Source organism: Anabrus simplex, chromosome 4 (assembly GCF_040414725.1).
Source record: "Anabrus simplex isolate iqAnaSimp1 chromosome 4, ASM4041472v1, whole genome shotgun sequence".
In the NCBI taxonomy this organism is placed as follows: Eukaryota; Metazoa; Arthropoda; class Insecta; order Orthoptera; family Tettigoniidae; genus Anabrus; species Anabrus simplex.
Genome location: NC_090268.1, coordinates 227,743,840 through 227,760,534, shown reverse-complemented (window position 1 = coordinate 227,760,534; position 16,695 = coordinate 227,743,840). Strand labels below are relative to the sequence as shown.

General features: G+C 41.3%; 1 protein-coding gene and 1 non-coding gene across 2 annotated transcripts in view; one reads left to right on the top strand and one right to left on the bottom strand.

The window, feature by feature from the left end:
- Nucleotides 1–16,695, bottom strand: part of LOC136872598 (E3 ubiquitin-protein ligase TRIM45) — a 362,766-nt gene that overhangs the window by 179,568 nt on the left and 166,503 nt on the right. The window lies entirely within an intron of this gene.
- TRNAP-AGG (transfer RNA proline (anticodon AGG)) lies at nt 15,060–15,131 on the top strand. Its single transcript has one exon. It is a non-coding gene; the product is annotated as a tRNA-Pro (tRNA).

The window sequence follows — 16,695 nt, the reverse complement described above, 5'->3', positions numbered from 1 at the left end:
TGTGACAGTGTTGAATTCATGTTTTATAAACTGTGAGTGAAAGACTGTGCTTTCCATTTTCAAAACGACTGCAGGTCATTACTGCATTAACTTGACTTATGGATCACACTGTAGCATAGATTGTGATATTCTGAGTCACTTATTTAACATCGTAAAACAAAAGTGAGAATACAAAGAGTGCATTAAGACTTGTGTCAGTGTATAATACAACTCTTCAACGATAATTAAGAGTTCTACAGCCCATTATATAGTGCCAATTGAACCTTGCGTGTTTCAACATTTCTCTTTAAAAGAACATAGGAAATCTTGGCGAAGTGTCGTGATATTGCACTGCGTGGAACGTCATCTCCAGCGTGGGATTAATCGCGGTTTCTTCGAGCGTGGTATCCGACGAGGTATTATAACGTGGTGTCTTCACTGGATGGAACTTCTCACGCCGATGGTGTAGAATTCGAGTCTTGGCTGCATTCTGCAGAAAGTTCCAGTTCCAGTCACCAAGCCGCAGGACAGTACTTCATTAATCCTTTTAAGCAGATTACAGGTGAAATAAGTGTTTTTCATATATTTTTGAGTGAGTAATTCCACTTAGACACTAACTGACTTTTAACAAAGCACTCAATCATTCATAGTGCTACTTTCGTCAAAAGAAAAGTGCTTCGTGTGGATTCTAATCCTAATAATTGTAGGAGGTGATTCAAGAAGACGTCAGGTCTTAATTTGAATTATACATTTTTCTTTAAAAATGAGCCCTTCCCGCGACCAGGTACGACACCGCCGTAATATCCCGACAGTCAGATGTGATCTCAGGGTATCTCTTCACATAAGAAAAATATTTAATTTTTCTTCTAGGTTAGGCTTTACGTGAACTCAGAGAAAAACGTAGGGACCGCACGCGATAATCACCGATGAACGTCTCCATCCTATCGCATAGAAGTGTAAATTCATCACCGACCGTATAATTCTAACGCAAATCGCATGATAAACACCTTACAAACTAAGTCAATCTACTCAAAACTACTACAAATTATCACTCACAGTATTAGAAAATAATGAGAAAACATATTTATTAAACTAAGGAAAAATAAGAAAGAATTGGGAACTCGTGTCATTATGAACTTCCACAGTCGTTACTTAAAATCAATAATAATTCGCAAAATATGATATAATGAATTCTCTATTTCTGAAATGAACTCAAGTTTCCATATCTATAATCATCTTTGAAAAATTAAACCAGTCTTTCACATGCATCACTGTAGCACAATTACATCGTAATTTAAAAAACTGGAATGCCTCCTTATAATTTATAAAGTCTGAAATCATGAAATCTGAATTCGTTAATGCAATATATATCATTGGTGAAGAACTGTGTTATGATGACTGACGTGCTAAGGTTTCCATCCCTATTGCCCCTTAAATCACGGCTCCTAATTTACTATTTTCTCATTTAAAATTATAACATGAATTATAAAACAACACTCAAAATATAAAATAATCTATCTCACTATTCTATCCAAATAATTCTTAATTTACTGCTATACGGCTCAATATGCACTCATTCGTTAAATTTATCTCTAATATATCATATGTGCAAGTAATTCAATAAGTATCTACGTTATGATATCTCGGTAGGTACTCTTTATATGCGTCGCTTCTATTATTTATATTGTCTTAACATACCTTACACTTCACATTTGTTACGAGAATACGTCATAAGATACATATATTTTAATATTAACAGCTGTATTTGATGTTACACCACCTCTCAGATCTCAACTGTATGTAATATTCACCATTCATACTTTATTTTATGCCAACTCCCGCGGTGTATTTCTTTCCTTGTGGTTGCATCGTCTAACTGATCCAATATATTCATATTTATCATCTACCATCCATATATACGTCTCATAATTACCATAACGCACATTATCCTACTTAAATCGATTCATATATACTCTTACTTCATTATAAAACCGTCAATTAATTCCATTTCATCTTTCTCAATACCATTTCTCATCATTCATAATCTCCTTCATAATAAATGCAATTACTAAAACGAAACATTCTTCTTTACGTAAATACTTCTTTCTCTTCCAAAATTACGATGCTTAACCTTAAATACTGCGTTCGCGCATTTAACAACATTACTTTACAAGGAATAACTCGACTATATCTTTCACTTCTCACATGCGATCCACCTGTGACGTAATCGTTGACTGAATGGTTTTGCAAGATCTGTAGAATAAAATTAGAATTATATCTGTAGATATTATTCACCATATGACAATCTTCCCATTCAGCTGTTGGACAACTTTTCTTCCTACTCGTATTCTCAACTACCTCGGTGATCCACTTATTTCATACATAGTCATACTCCATGAGATATCCATCTAATTATACACTAACTTAATGTAGTATTAGCAGCTTAAATGTAACGCACTTCACTTCACTGTTTCACTTTCACTCTTAAATATTTCACACTTAGAATACTCTATTCTAATGCATATGCCTAGCTAAATTAAGAATTATATTACTTATGGTAAACACTTAGCTCGTCTTTCATCATATCAGCCGTCAGTTGCTCTCCTCCTGCTTGTCACATCGCTGGTTCATTGGCTATGGTTCGAGGTTCGGCTGGATTCCTCATCTCATCTTAGGTAGGTTCAGCTGGGCGAATTCCTCATCTCATCTTAGGTAGGTTCAGCTGGTCGGATGATATCACCCTCCAGGTTGGTCCATCTGGATGCTTAGCAAGTCATCTTCTTCTCGGAATAACTGCCAATAAAATCAAATAATGTCGACAAGTAAAATGTCCATCTTAAGTTTTTCTTAGAGCAATATTTCTTTTTAAATTATTCTATTAGTCTTCTCTTATGTTCTAGTTAATCAATTCTCTAAATCTGCGTAAGATCTTCCGTCTTGTCTTACGAAAATCTTCAATTTTTAAATTAATTTTCTAAAATTATTATTCATTCCTTGATTTTCCTTCTGACGGGGTAATTCTCTCCTATCCTTTTCTTTCCTTATGGCTTCCAATTTATGATTTCCGAAGTACCGCTGATCTTGAGCCTCGGGTCTATCAGTGTACGTATTTAAATAAATTCTCGTATATCTCGCTGAATCTATGTTTTTCAGTGATTCTGTAGGTATTTTGCCGTCTTCTCTTAAATTATATTAGTTATTCTTCTAAACTTCTGCTAAAATTTTTACAATTTCCTTTCTTCTACGCAGCAACAGCAATTTGCTTCCTGGCTTCTCGAGTTCAGTTTTTCAAGTAATTTTTTTTCAATAATCTCTTATATTTTACTTGTTTTTTGAAACAATTCGCCTGGCATTGCTCTGTTCTGCATCGCCTTTGAAAGGTAGTCGTTCCAAGTTAATCATGGCCTCCTATTGTATTTTCTTGTATACTCTCTTGGGTCTGAGTGGTCTACATCCTTTCCTAGACGCCATTTTGGAACACGTCCGAAAATGCAACGGGCACAAAAGTTAGTGTAAATTGAAGTCATTTCACTTAGATGAACTATAGGGCTTGTCGTAAAACAAGTGCACTATTTTCTTTTCTTATAAAATTGGTTTAGATGAACTGTAGGAGTTTACAACAAGTGATTAAAAACATTTATTTGAACTCTTACATTATTAATGGAAGTGTGTGTTAATATTATGCTTAAAAATCTTAGAAAAACTGTAGGTTTGCATCACAAGTGATGGACTTAATTTCTACGCAATCTAGAAATTTCATTAAATGAAGTCCTATGTACAAAGTGTTATTTTGGAATTTAAATCCATATAAAAGATCCTAGATGAACTGTAGTGTGTTTAAGATCTCGGAAAACTGGTATTCATTTTGGTATACATTTTTAACATCAAGTGGATGTCTCAGAATATAACAGCGCCTATTTTTCATTTTTTCATTCTGGAGAGATTGATTGAAAATTTAATCTTGATAAGTCAACCGCAGGCTGATTTACATGAAAATATCAATATATATTGTCAAAAAACTTAGCTACCACCTATTATTCGCCCTGCGAACTATCCTTCTCTGTACCTGCTCCAATAAGTAACCGCACACTACCTGAGATCCTTCCCATGCTCTGGCCCCATAATCTTTTCCTGGTACAATATATCACAGGCACAGAATAATATAAAAAGGATCCGGAAAAGTTTTGGGGTTTCATAAAAAGTAAACGAAATAATAGTTTGTTCAAACAGTGTATGATATATGGTGGAGACCATTTGGTAACTGCGCAAGGAATAGCCAACGCGTTTGCATGTTATTTTCAAACTGTTTATGCACCCCAGCCTTCTTTATATATAGCCTCTGAGTCAGTATCAATGACTACTGCTCACAGTTTACAGATAGGTTCTATCCGCGAAGATGAGTACAAAAATGCAGTAACAAAACTTAAGGCATCTAAGTCGGCGGGATTTAATCACATACCTCCTTACATTATTTAAGGATGTTCAGAGGTGCTAATTGTTCCACAATGTGCAATATATAATTTAATTTTAAAGACGCAAATATTTCTTGAAATTTGGAAAACAAGTAAAATAACTCCGATCCTTAAATCTGTTCATGTTTGAAAATTGAGAACTACAGAGCTATCTCAACAATATGTCTCCAGCGAAGCTCTTTGAACAAAATACTCTATGTTAGAATATTTAATCATATCAGACCATACGTATCAGAATTTCAGCATGGGTTTTATCCCAAGTGTTCTACTACGACTAATCTTATGAGCTTTATTCAGGATGTTTGTGATTTAATGAATGAAGGGCTTCCTATCGATGCAGTTTATACTGATTTTGCAAAAGCTTTTGATAACATTGATTATGGTATACTTTTGAGTAAATTATCATTATTTGGCTTATCTTCTGAGTTTTTGAAATTAATTTCTTCACATCTGTCAGCCCGTTAGGCAGAAAACAGTTTACATCTTACGGACAAAATACTTCATTCCAGTTCAAAGTGAATTCTGGAGCCCCTCAGGGCTCAAACCTTGTTCCATTGTACTTTTTATTAATTATAAATGACTTACCGAAAGTAATACAATATTCAAAATGCTTACTCTTTGCTGACGACCCAAAGATTTATAAGCAAATTACTGGGTATGATGATACTATGGAATTGCAAACCGATCTGAACAACTGTTACAATTGGTGTGTTGCAAACATACTTTTTCTCAATATTAAAGAGTGTTTTGTGATCAAATGTTCTCGTAATAAGAATGTGCCTGTGTATAACTACAGTATAAATGGTGAGATCTTGCAGATGTGTAATTTAGTAAATGATTTGGGTGTTGTGCTTGATTCAAAACTTTCATTCAACAGTCATATTCATACAATTACAAATGATGGATTTAAACAATTAGGGTTTATTATTAGAAATACTCTGGAACTTACGGAAGAATATACTTTTAAAATCTTATTCAGACATCTGTTAGAAGTAAACTTGAATATACATGTGTAGTGTGGGCTCCTCAGTACATGTGTATAATTAACGAAATAGAAAAACTACACAACAAATTTTTTCCGATATTTACATTTTAAAAAATCATCATATCACCATCGAGTTTCTTATAGAACTCTGTTAAATGAATTCAGCTTAATGCAGCTCATTACACGTAGAATATTAGCTCAACAGATATTTCTTTACAAGACAGTTAATGGAATATAAGATAACCAACAGTTTCTTAAAAGAATCAATTTCAATACCAAGAGGGTAACTCTACGTTTGAGACAAACATTTTACTGCCACTTTTCAAGCACCTCACATCATAAAAAGTCGCATGTTGTAAAAATGTGTGAAGTATATAACAGAATATCTTCAGACATCAGACCAATAGATTTGGCTTTATCATTTCCTTCATTTTCAAAAATGTTAAAAAGATATTTACATCAAAATGAATAGTTTATTGGAGGAAATTAATTCAGCATTGAAATATGACGTATGTAATGCCACTATAATTGTTCCAATGTATATGTGTTTGTGTATTTACTATTCTTATGTATATTTTTCTTTTTTCTTTGCTAATTTGTTTTCTTCTCCTTTAACTTTGATATTTTATTTTTGTTTTATTGAAGTTATATTTAAATTATTCTTAAATTAATCATGGCAATCTTGTTTTTTTAATTGTTATATATTCTTTTGTATATATAGGTACCATTTATATATTGAATGTATTTTGTACCACCCATTGTCATTGGGGATATACCCTGTTATGGATGTATTAATAAATAAGTAATAAATAAAAACGACCATTGACAGTGTTCCAGTTGCACTAATGACAGCTGCTCCAATCGCTGACTACGACTGTCTACAGATGTACACACAAAAACATAGTACTAGGTCCCGTATCCGACAATCCCTAACACCAGCCAACAACCATCTTAAGTCCAGCTACTCGCTCGACAATCACTCATCGTTCAGACTCCGGTGAGACACTAGCGACACCCCCCAAGATCAAGCTCTGTCGACAACACAGGAGTGCAAGAGGCGAGGAGATACACTACACAGCACGCATCGCTTCTTCGTCTCATCCTTTATTTTTGATCGGCCGAGGGGACGCCACATCTATACTTCGTCCTTCGCCGAGCCAATTAGCATATCGGCTGTCCCCAAGTTGGGTTGACGGCCATCCCCAGCCATGTATACTCTCCTAGTCAGTGATGTTGACCCAGCTCTATCGGTTGAAGACATTGCTAATGAACTTCGCCCGCTCGGTGTCTTCAGTGTCACTCGTCTTTATTACGGCTCTGTTCTCGCACCGGAGATACTTCTTCACTTCCACTCTGCCAGTACATGCAACTCTGTCCAAACTATCGGCGTGGTTATCCAGCGCAGACGTCATCGAGTATCGCCTACCCCAGCAAACATCAGCGCTCAAACACCTGCTCCGCCTGCCACTCGCTTGCCTCCTCCATATAATCCACCCCCACTTCCATCGCCTTCTGGTTGCCTCACTACCATTTCTCCCAACATTTCGCCTACCGTACCGGTCCCTACCACGACAACTCCCACTATCACTGTTACTTCTACGCAACTTTATCCCATCATTTCTATTACTACTACTACCTCGTCCCATCCATCTCCTCTCCTGACCTCTCTTCCTCTCCCTCCCAACTCTGAGCAGACAAGTCACCAGGAAACGTCTCAACCACCATCTACCGAGGGAACTTCTACCGATCCTTCTGAAAATGCGGCACATCCATCTTCGCCATTACCGCCATCTGATCGTACCTCAACTTACAGCTGTGTTCTGCGCGGTATGGACCCTAACGTACCGCCTGCTGCCATCACACGTGCACTTCGCCAGGCAGGAGTACCTGTCAAGCAAGCATCCCGTATTTATAACTCCGACGGTCCCACATTTCTGGTGAGACTCCAGCTGCCGACGCACGCCGACGTTCAGCGCCTCATCGATCAAGGAATCCACATCTTTGGCCGCTATCATCGGGTTGAACCCTCCCATTCTTCTCCACTCCCATCGCACCGTATGCCCACGCCACGCGGCCGTCCCCGGCCCGTTCCATCACCCCAATCTCCTCGTCCTCATCTCACCACTCCACCACCTCTCAACTACTTTACGCCTCCCTTACCCAACCCGGACCTTTTCAACCTTATCCTCACTTCCCTTCTTAACTTCTCCTCTTTTTACAATCTTCTAGCCCTCCATCTTTTCCGTCACACCGTCATGTAAAGCTCTGTATCTAATATATTGTATCTTTGTCAATAAAGCACAGCAAATGAAAATCTGCCAATAAAGCGCTAGAGAACCTACACTTCCTTTATCCCATCTCCTTTACTTATTCAAACCACCTTTTCCCCATCTCCCTCTTTTTTCACTCCTTCTCAACCCCGTCATCTCTCCTGGCCAGAGAGAGGGCGACACCCTCTAGGTGGCCCGCCCCACCCCTTCAGGGTGGGGAATGAAAACATTGAAGCAGCAGCAGCAGCTAGCGACAGGCCACGCCACTATCACCCTCAGCCCAGCCATCGTACCCCAATACACCGAGTTCATCACTTGACTCCACCTCTGAGTCCCACACTGACTGTTCGCAGCTAGCCTCTTTTCTATAGCTCGGGTGATGTGTACTGGAATATTCGCGGTATGGCTAAGGACAGAACATTCTCGATGCAACTCGCAGGGTCTCACGGTGAAACCAGACAGAGTGAACAATACACGGAGAGACTGGACCCCCTCCAGGCTGGCAGATCCGAGGTCGTCTGACTCACTAGCCCCTTCCAGGAAGTACCGAAAGGGCTGGCGCTTAACAATATATTTAATTTTCACGACCGCATTGCAATCGAAATAAACTTTCAACGTTTTAGGTCGTTTTCAGTACATACAGCAGGCTACATATTGAAAAGGTGTTAAGTATTCCCCAGTATATGTAATTGTTAATATGAGAGGAAAAGTATTGGAGAGGGGATTAGGAAGAGGGGAAGGAGGATGGTCGTAGAGTTCTCAAGTATATATGGACAGAGGAGGGCAAATCGAAGTTAAATAACTACCATGAAGATGCAGAATTTCAGACGATTAGGATAGGGCTCGATTCAACATTTAATTTTAATAATACTGATAGGGCTTTAGAGTTACTGGAATATCCTATTAGGAGAGTGGTGATTGAAAGAGCATGTAGTGGGAGAGGGTTGGTACAATAACGATGTAAGTATTGAGAGGAAGTTAGTGACGGGAGGTCTAGTTGAGTATGGGAAATATGGAGGGAGAGGGGTTTAAGGGAGCAAATTTGCAGGTTGAGAAAAGAATTTAAGAAAATGCTAGTGGAGAGAATGGAGGTATGGAAAAGGTTACACGGATGCGATAAACATGGAGTGTAAAGACAGGAAAAGAGAAAAGGTATGTGTGAGAGTAAATAAAATGAATAGAGGTGCAAGTAGATCTTCAAAGTCGAAAATTGAGTATGGAACATGGGTGAAGTATTTCCAGAAACTGTTAGGAGATAAGGAAGGGTGGGTAAGGGCAGAAGGAGGATATGAGGTTGAAAGGGGGTTAGAGATGGGTAGTCATGAGTTGGATAAAGAATAAAAGGGGATGAGTTGGTGGAAGTGATAAGTAAATTAAAGAACGGGACAGAGGGAGGGGAAAATTGGATAACGAATGTTTATCGGAAGAAAGTAGCAAAAATTAGTCAGATGAGGGAGAGGGTTTGGTTACATTTTTAAACAAGATATTTGAAGGGGTCCGAATTAATGGCAGAAAGGAATCATATGTCCTATTTATAAAAACAAATGAAAGAGGGCCAACCGCAGCAACGATAGAGGTATAACCTTTCTGGACTCTCTGAGCAAGGTGTATACAGGTATTTTGCCTAATAGGATGAGGAAGTGGGCGGAAGACTACTCTATTTTATCGCTATTCCAGAGTGGCTTTAGAAAATGGAGAAGGACGACGAATGATTTTATGATTGTTAGAACAATCTTCTTCTTCTTAATCAGTTTACCCTCCAAGGTCGGTTTTCCCTCGGACTCAGCGAGGGATCATACATCTACCGCCTTAAGGGCAGTGTCCTGGAGCTTCAGGCTCTGGGTAGAAGATACAACTGGGAAGGATGACCAGTACCTCGCTCAGGCGGCCTCACTTGCTATGCTGAACAGGGGCCTTGCGGGGGATGGAAAGATCGGAAGGGATAGACAAGGACGAGGGAAGGAAGCGGCCGTGGCCTTAAGTTAGGTACCATCCCGGCATTTGCCTGGAGGAGAAGTGGGAAACCATAGAAAACCACTTCCAGGATGGCTGAGGTGGGAGTCGAACCCACCTCTACTCAGTTGACCTCCCGAGGCTGAGTGGACCCGGTTCCACCCCTCGTACCACTTTTCAAATTTCGTGGCAGAGCCGAGAATCGAACCCAGGCCTCCGGGGGGGGGGGCAGCTAATCACACTAACCACTACACCACAGAAGCGGACTGTTGGAACAATAATAGATAAATACGTGAGAAAATTAGGTACCAAAGTGTTTATAGCTGCTGTAGACTTTCAGAAGGCGTTCGATACAGTGAGCAGGGAGGCTTTGTTTGAAAGACTGGGGAAAATTGGGGTTGGTCAGGGGATGAGAAGAGCGATCGAAATCATATATGAAAAAAGTCTATTGTAGCATTAGGGTACAGGATGTGGTGGTTATTGGATTGATTTGAATCGAAAATTGAGCTGAAACAGCTGTGTAAATTGTCGCCAATTCTTTTCCTGTTGTTTATTAACAACTTATCACGTGGCCACGGGGAGGAAAAATGGGCCTATCGAGTTGTAGGGGTACAAGAAATCCCAGGGTTAATTTTTGTCAATGATGTATTATTGTTGACGTTGACAGCTGGGGGCCTGCAAAAGAGTTTGAACGAGGTTTGTAGTTTTGCGAAGAAATGGCCATTGAAGATTAACAATATCAGGGCAAAGGTTTGTAGGAAAGGTAACAAAAGGAAACATACGAAGAAATGGATAATAAATGGGGAGGAAATAGAAGTGGTAGATAAGCTGGAGTGAGCCTGATGATAAGTAGAAATGGTAGTTGGGTAGAACAAATTAGGCGAGCCAAATGGAAAGGTTCAGCAGCACTCTCAGCAATTAGGATATTGGAAAATAAATTTTGGGGCGTAGATTATCGTATACAAAGTATGGTGTTTAATGCAGTGGTGAAGAGTAGAATGCTGTGCGGTTCAGAGATTTGGGGGGTTGAGAAAGAGAGAGAGATATTCGAACAGATAGTAAGTTCAGCAAGATTGTTATGGAGTTGCTGTTTTGCGCCGCAAGCGCAAGTGTTATGTATAAAGAGTTTATCAAGATAGGCATTTTAATAAGGGTGCTTAGTTACTGGTGCAGATTGAGAAATGGTGAAGGGGTCTAATTCTGCAGTCGGCTTAGCAGTATATAAAAAGGAGAAATTATGGTGATTACTGGATAGATAAGGTGAAAAATGCTTTAGATTGACTGGGCATAGGAGATTATTACGACAAAGTATGGGAGAGGAGGAGAGGTGTAAATTGGAGACATGTGACAAAGAGGGCAAGAGACATGGCAGAACAAGAACTAGTGGCCGAATGCAGAAAGAGAGCAATCCTAAAGATGTTTATGAGGATAAATCACGTATTGAATGTGAAAGTGACAAATGTGAACAGGTTAGATAGAAGAGGCTTAATATGGTAGATATCAGGGATATATAGGAATAGGGGCTGGACTAAGTTAAAGGATAATACGGTTTGTATATTGTGTGGTGATAAAAGAGAGGATTTACATTTATTGATAGTGTGGAAAGAAACGTATGAAGAGAGACATATTTATGACTGAACAGCAGTTGAAAATGATAGCCCAACCGTGTAATGAAGATACAGTTTTAAAGTGGTTAGTGAAAGAATGGAAGTGTGCTGGCAATTTAAGTAAGTTTTGGGGTAGAATTAGGAGTCGATGTACAGCTGCATTAAAAGCAAAAACTCAGGCATGTCAAGTGGAGAGAGGCCATGAACTTGGTGGTGGGTGATTCCGGTACATGAAATATAAACTAGAACACTCAACTCAGTGCAGGTAAACAAGGATTTTCCCACTACTGGCTAACAGTGGTGGGAAGGAGAGGGGGTGAGCGTATGTGTTCCCATGGAGGAAGACCTGGCCTATTCGAGAGAGGATTGTGCTAGGTCGGGAGTGATAAGAAAGGAAGCACATGCGGACACGCGCACAGTTTTGTGCTATTGTTTTTGCTTTTTATTTGTATCTCTATTTTCTTCGAATAGATCTATTAGGTTCATTTCTCCGTTCAAAAAATGCTCCCCCATTGGAGATCAGTATCTCCAATCATTTCTCCTTTAACAGGTTAGCAAACTTGATTTGCTAACACGGCGGGGCCACACAGTTTGGTCTGCCACTGCTAAGCAGAGTCCTGGAGGGGCGTGCCATTCCAGCTGATGAGTCCAAATGGCACGCCTGGACGAAACTCTGCATAATGCACACGGCCTAACCACCCGACAGCTGGCTCTATTCCTGAGATTATAAGATCTGCGGCCGTGAAAGCCTTTTTTGATATTTCTGTCTTGTTTAGCGCTGATCACGGGCTGCCTGGCCGAAGCGGTAAAGGCGTGCTCAGTTCGCCCGGAAGGACGTGGGTACGAATCCCCGTCAGGAAGAACGAGATTTCCACTTCTGGAGGTTCATATGGCCCTGAGGTTCACTCAGCCTACACCAAAAAAGTGTACCAGGTTAATTCCTGGGGGCAAAGGCGGCCGGGCGTAGAGCTAACCACTCTACCCCATCACGTGCCGAGGTTAACAATGGTGGAAGCCTTTACCTTCCACTCCTCCAAGGGCCTTCATGGCCTGTATGGAGGTGACTTTGCTTTGCTTTGCTTAGCGCTGATCGGTTGAGATGAGCAGTTAACTAAAAGTTCAAGCATTTAAATTCGAATCCAGACTCAGTCGGTAGGTCGTTGTAATAAGAGAGACCCTTGTCTATTTGCTTGGAAGAATTACGTCTAACGGAAGAATTCTGACACTCCCATATAACAAAAGAGCGAATAATAAATAATGTTATCACTACTTTAGTCCCTTCACCATCCTCGAGAGCATGTAAAAACCAACGGGCTCGCCGGGATTTGAACCCGGTACCTCTCGCACCCAAAGCGAGAACCATACCGTAGACCTACGAGCCAACAATGTAGGAACAGAGCTACACTATGCCTTTTCTCCACGATTACTGATTAATTTTAAACCCTGCATGCATGCTCCCCATGTTTGTGAGACTAAAATTGTATCCGTTAGTTTGGTTTTCATAGGACAAAGCTTGCATCAAAACAAAACAACAAAATCAAGGGAAACTGTTACAATTAATAAAAAAAACGAATTAACACTTGTTTTTAGGAAACCGAATTCTAAGTATATATGTGGCTTTCTGAGCCCATGCTGGTATATTCGATCTTGGTTCAGTCTGGTTGAATTTCAAGATGTTCATATACGATAACCTCGTCTCGGTAAATTTACTGGCACGTAAAATAACTTCTGAGGGACAAATTTCCGGCACCTTGACATCTCCCAAAATCGTAAAAGTAGTTAGAGGGACCCAAAGCCAATAACATTATTCCTTAAGAGGACTAGTTGCTTAGTGAGCGTATTCACTTTTATGGGTTCCATACGCACATTTTACCTCTGATTTACTTCATACTGTATTTTCTTTCGCTGCATGGCCCCTCTTGTAAAGAGCGTGAGATTAAGTTACGTGTGTATTGACGGAAGATACCAGTCATACGCCTGCCAAATTGGAGCTCCATCAGTTAAGAAGTTTACCGAGCGAGTAGGCCGTGCGGTTAGAGGCACGCGGCTGAGAGCTTGCATTCGGGAGATAGTGGGTTTGAACCCCACTGTCGGCACCCCTGAAGATGATTTACCGTGGTTTCCCACTTTCTCGCCAAGCAAATGCTGGAGCTGAACCTTCATTAAGGCCAGGGTCGTTTCCTTCCTACTCCTAGCCCTAAGATCTACCTGTGTCGGTAGACAATTGCAAAAAAAGTCACGTAGTTTTCCGTGAAAGACAGACATTCATATTTATATAATAAGGATATTGTACCATACTTTGGTCTTCAACTAGTTCTTTCTTTCTTTCTTTCTTTCTTTCTTAATCTGCTTACCCTCCAGGGTCGGTTTCTTCCTCGGACTCAGCGAGGGATCACATCTCTACCGCCTCAAGGGCAGTGTCCTGGAGCTTCAGACTCTGGGTCGGGGATGACCAGTACCTCGCCCAGGCGGCCTCACCTGCTATGCTGAACAAGGGCCTTGCTGTGGGATGGGAAGATTGGGAGGGATAGACAAGGAAGAAGGAAGAAAGCGGTCGTGGCCTTAAGTTAAGTACCATCCCGGCATTTTCCTGGAGGAGAAGTGGAAAACCACGGAAAACCACTTCCAGGACGGCTGAGTGGGAATCGAACCCACTTTTACTCAGTTGACTTTCCGAGGCTGAGTGGACCCCGTTCCAGACCTCGTTCCACTTTTCAAATTTCGTGGCAGAGCTGGGAATCGAACCCGGGTCTCCGGCGGTGGCAGCTTATCACACTAACCACTACATCACAGAGGCGGACTAAAGGGAATTCAGCCAACGGCCGTGGTGTTCCCAAGCGGTCACCCATCCAACTACTGACCACGCCGCCTTCTTTCTTTCTTAATCTGTTTACCTTCCAGGATTGGTTTCTTCCTCGGACTCGGCGAGGGATCCCATCTCTACCGCCTAGAGGGTAGTGTCCTGGACCGTGAGACTTTCGTTCTGGGGATACAACGGTGGAGGAGGACAAGTACCTCGCTCAGGGGGGGGGGCCTCACCTGCTGTGGTGAACATGAGTCTTGTAGGGGGATGGGAAGATTGGTAGGGATAGAGAAGGAAGAGGGAAGGTTGCGACCGTGGCCTTATGTTAGGTAACATCCCGGCATTTGTCTGGAGAAGAAGTGGGAATCGGAAAACCATTTCGAGAATGGTTGAGGTGGAAATAGAACCCTCCTCTACTCAGTTGACATCCCGAGGCTGGGTGGACCCCGTTCAAGCAGCCCTCATGGCAGAGCCGGGAATCGAACACAGGCCTCTAACCACTAACCACTACACCACAGAGGCGGATGTCCTTAACTAGTCCAGTAAATATTTCATGCATTTCGGACTCTCTGACCATGTCTTATTTAAATAATAATATAATTTTATTACTGCCTGTCTGTTTGATAAGTATTTGCTCTGGAGGCTGGTTGGATCCTCAAAAAGCACCACCAAAGGTTAGGTTGTTATAAGGAAAGAGAAAAAGGAAAACGATAGCTGTAAAAGGCATAATTGGTGAACAAGTTTGCCACTGCCTTCCTCACTACGCAAAAAAGTGCTATTGCAGCACGACTCCTATGAGTAGTGCCTTTAGTAACATCCAGACGCACTGGTCGAGATCCGAATATCGTTACCCACGCTTCAGTAGCTTCCAACTGCCACAGCATTTATTTGGAAACTGAGATAAACCTACTCCTATTTCACGAGTCAGCTGAAGTATTTTCATGTGAAAAGATAATATATTATATTATCTTAAAACCTGTAAAAAAACTTGGCTCGTTGCTCTAGGGGTATGATTCTCGCTTAGGGTGCGAGAAGTCCCGGGTTCAAATCCCGGACGAGCCCGAGGATATTTTTAAATCGCTCAACACATACCAACATTCGCCGTGAGTTACAGAGAATGAGAATTCGCCTACTCTAACCACTGCCAGTGATCCAGATAACCAATATAAATATGCTTCACGATTTATTAGTTTCAGCCCAAAATTGCCCCTTAATCTATCTGTTTATCAAAATATCGCCAGAGCATTCGTTTCATTGCTAGATGTGGGGGACAGGGATAAGTAAATTCGAGCCACCTGTAATCCATCCACCCACACACCGACGCAGATAGGTCTCTGGCCACGAAGGCCGTAATAAGGAATGACGCCTACTCAAAGGGGTGAGTAATGAGGTGTAGCACAAAAGTTGATTATTTGGACGTACACATTCCCATTCCGCGCGTAAATATGTATGAATCTGTTCAAATGTATTTGACTTAAAATTTAAACTTCCTTAAATTTTGCAAGCTAATTTAAATTGTATTATTCTTCAAAAGTATAATGGGAAGACAGGGATGAAATGGCTTCATCATCATCATCATCATCATCTGTTTACCCTCCAGGTTCGGTTTTTCCCTCGGACTTAGCGAGGGAGCCTCAAGGGCAGTGTCCTGGAGCTTCAGACTCTTGGTCGGGGGATACAACTGGGGAGTATGACCAGTACCTCGCCCAGGCGGCCTCACCTGCTATGCTGAACAGGGGCCTTGTGGAGGTATGGGAAGATTGGAAGGGATAGGCAAGGAAGAGGGAAGGAAGCGGCCGTGGCCTTAAGTTAGGTACCATCCCGGCATTTGCCTGGAGGAGAAGTGGGAAACCACGGAAAACCACTTCCAGGATGGCTGAGGAGGGAATCGAACCCACCTCTACTCAGTTGACCTCCCGAGGCTGAGTGGACCCCGTTCCAGCCCTCGTACCACTTTTCAAATTTCGTGGCAGAGCCGGGAATCGAACCCGGACCTCCGGGGGTGGCAGCTAATCACGCTAACCACTACACCACAGAGGCGAACAAATGGCTTCATAGAGTAGTAAAATTAGCGTGGATTGGACAAAAGCAGTAATTGCACCTATCTATAAGCAAGGGAACAGGAAGGATTGCAACAACTATCGAGGTACCTCATTGAGTAGTATACCAGGCAAAGTATTCACTGCCATCCTGGAAGGGAAGGTACGATCAGTCGTTGAGAGGAAGTTGGATGAAAACCAGTGTGGTTTCAGACCACAGAGAGGCTGTCAGGATAGATTTTCAGTATGCGCCAGGTAATTGAAAAATGCTACGAGAGGAATAGGCAGTTGTGTTTATGTTTTGTAGATCTAGAGAAAGCATATGACAGGGTACCGAGGGAAAAGACGTTCACTATACTGGGGGACTATGGAATTAAAGGTAGATTATTAAAATCAATCAAAGGCAGTTATGTTGACAATTGGGCTTCAGTGAGAATTGATGGTAGAATGAGTTCAGGGTACTTACAGGGGTTAGACAAGGCTGTAATCTTTCACCTTTGCTGTTCGTAGTTTACATGGATCATCTGCTGAAAGGTATAAAATGGCAGGGAGGGATTCAGTTAGGTGGAAATGTAGTAAGCAGTTTG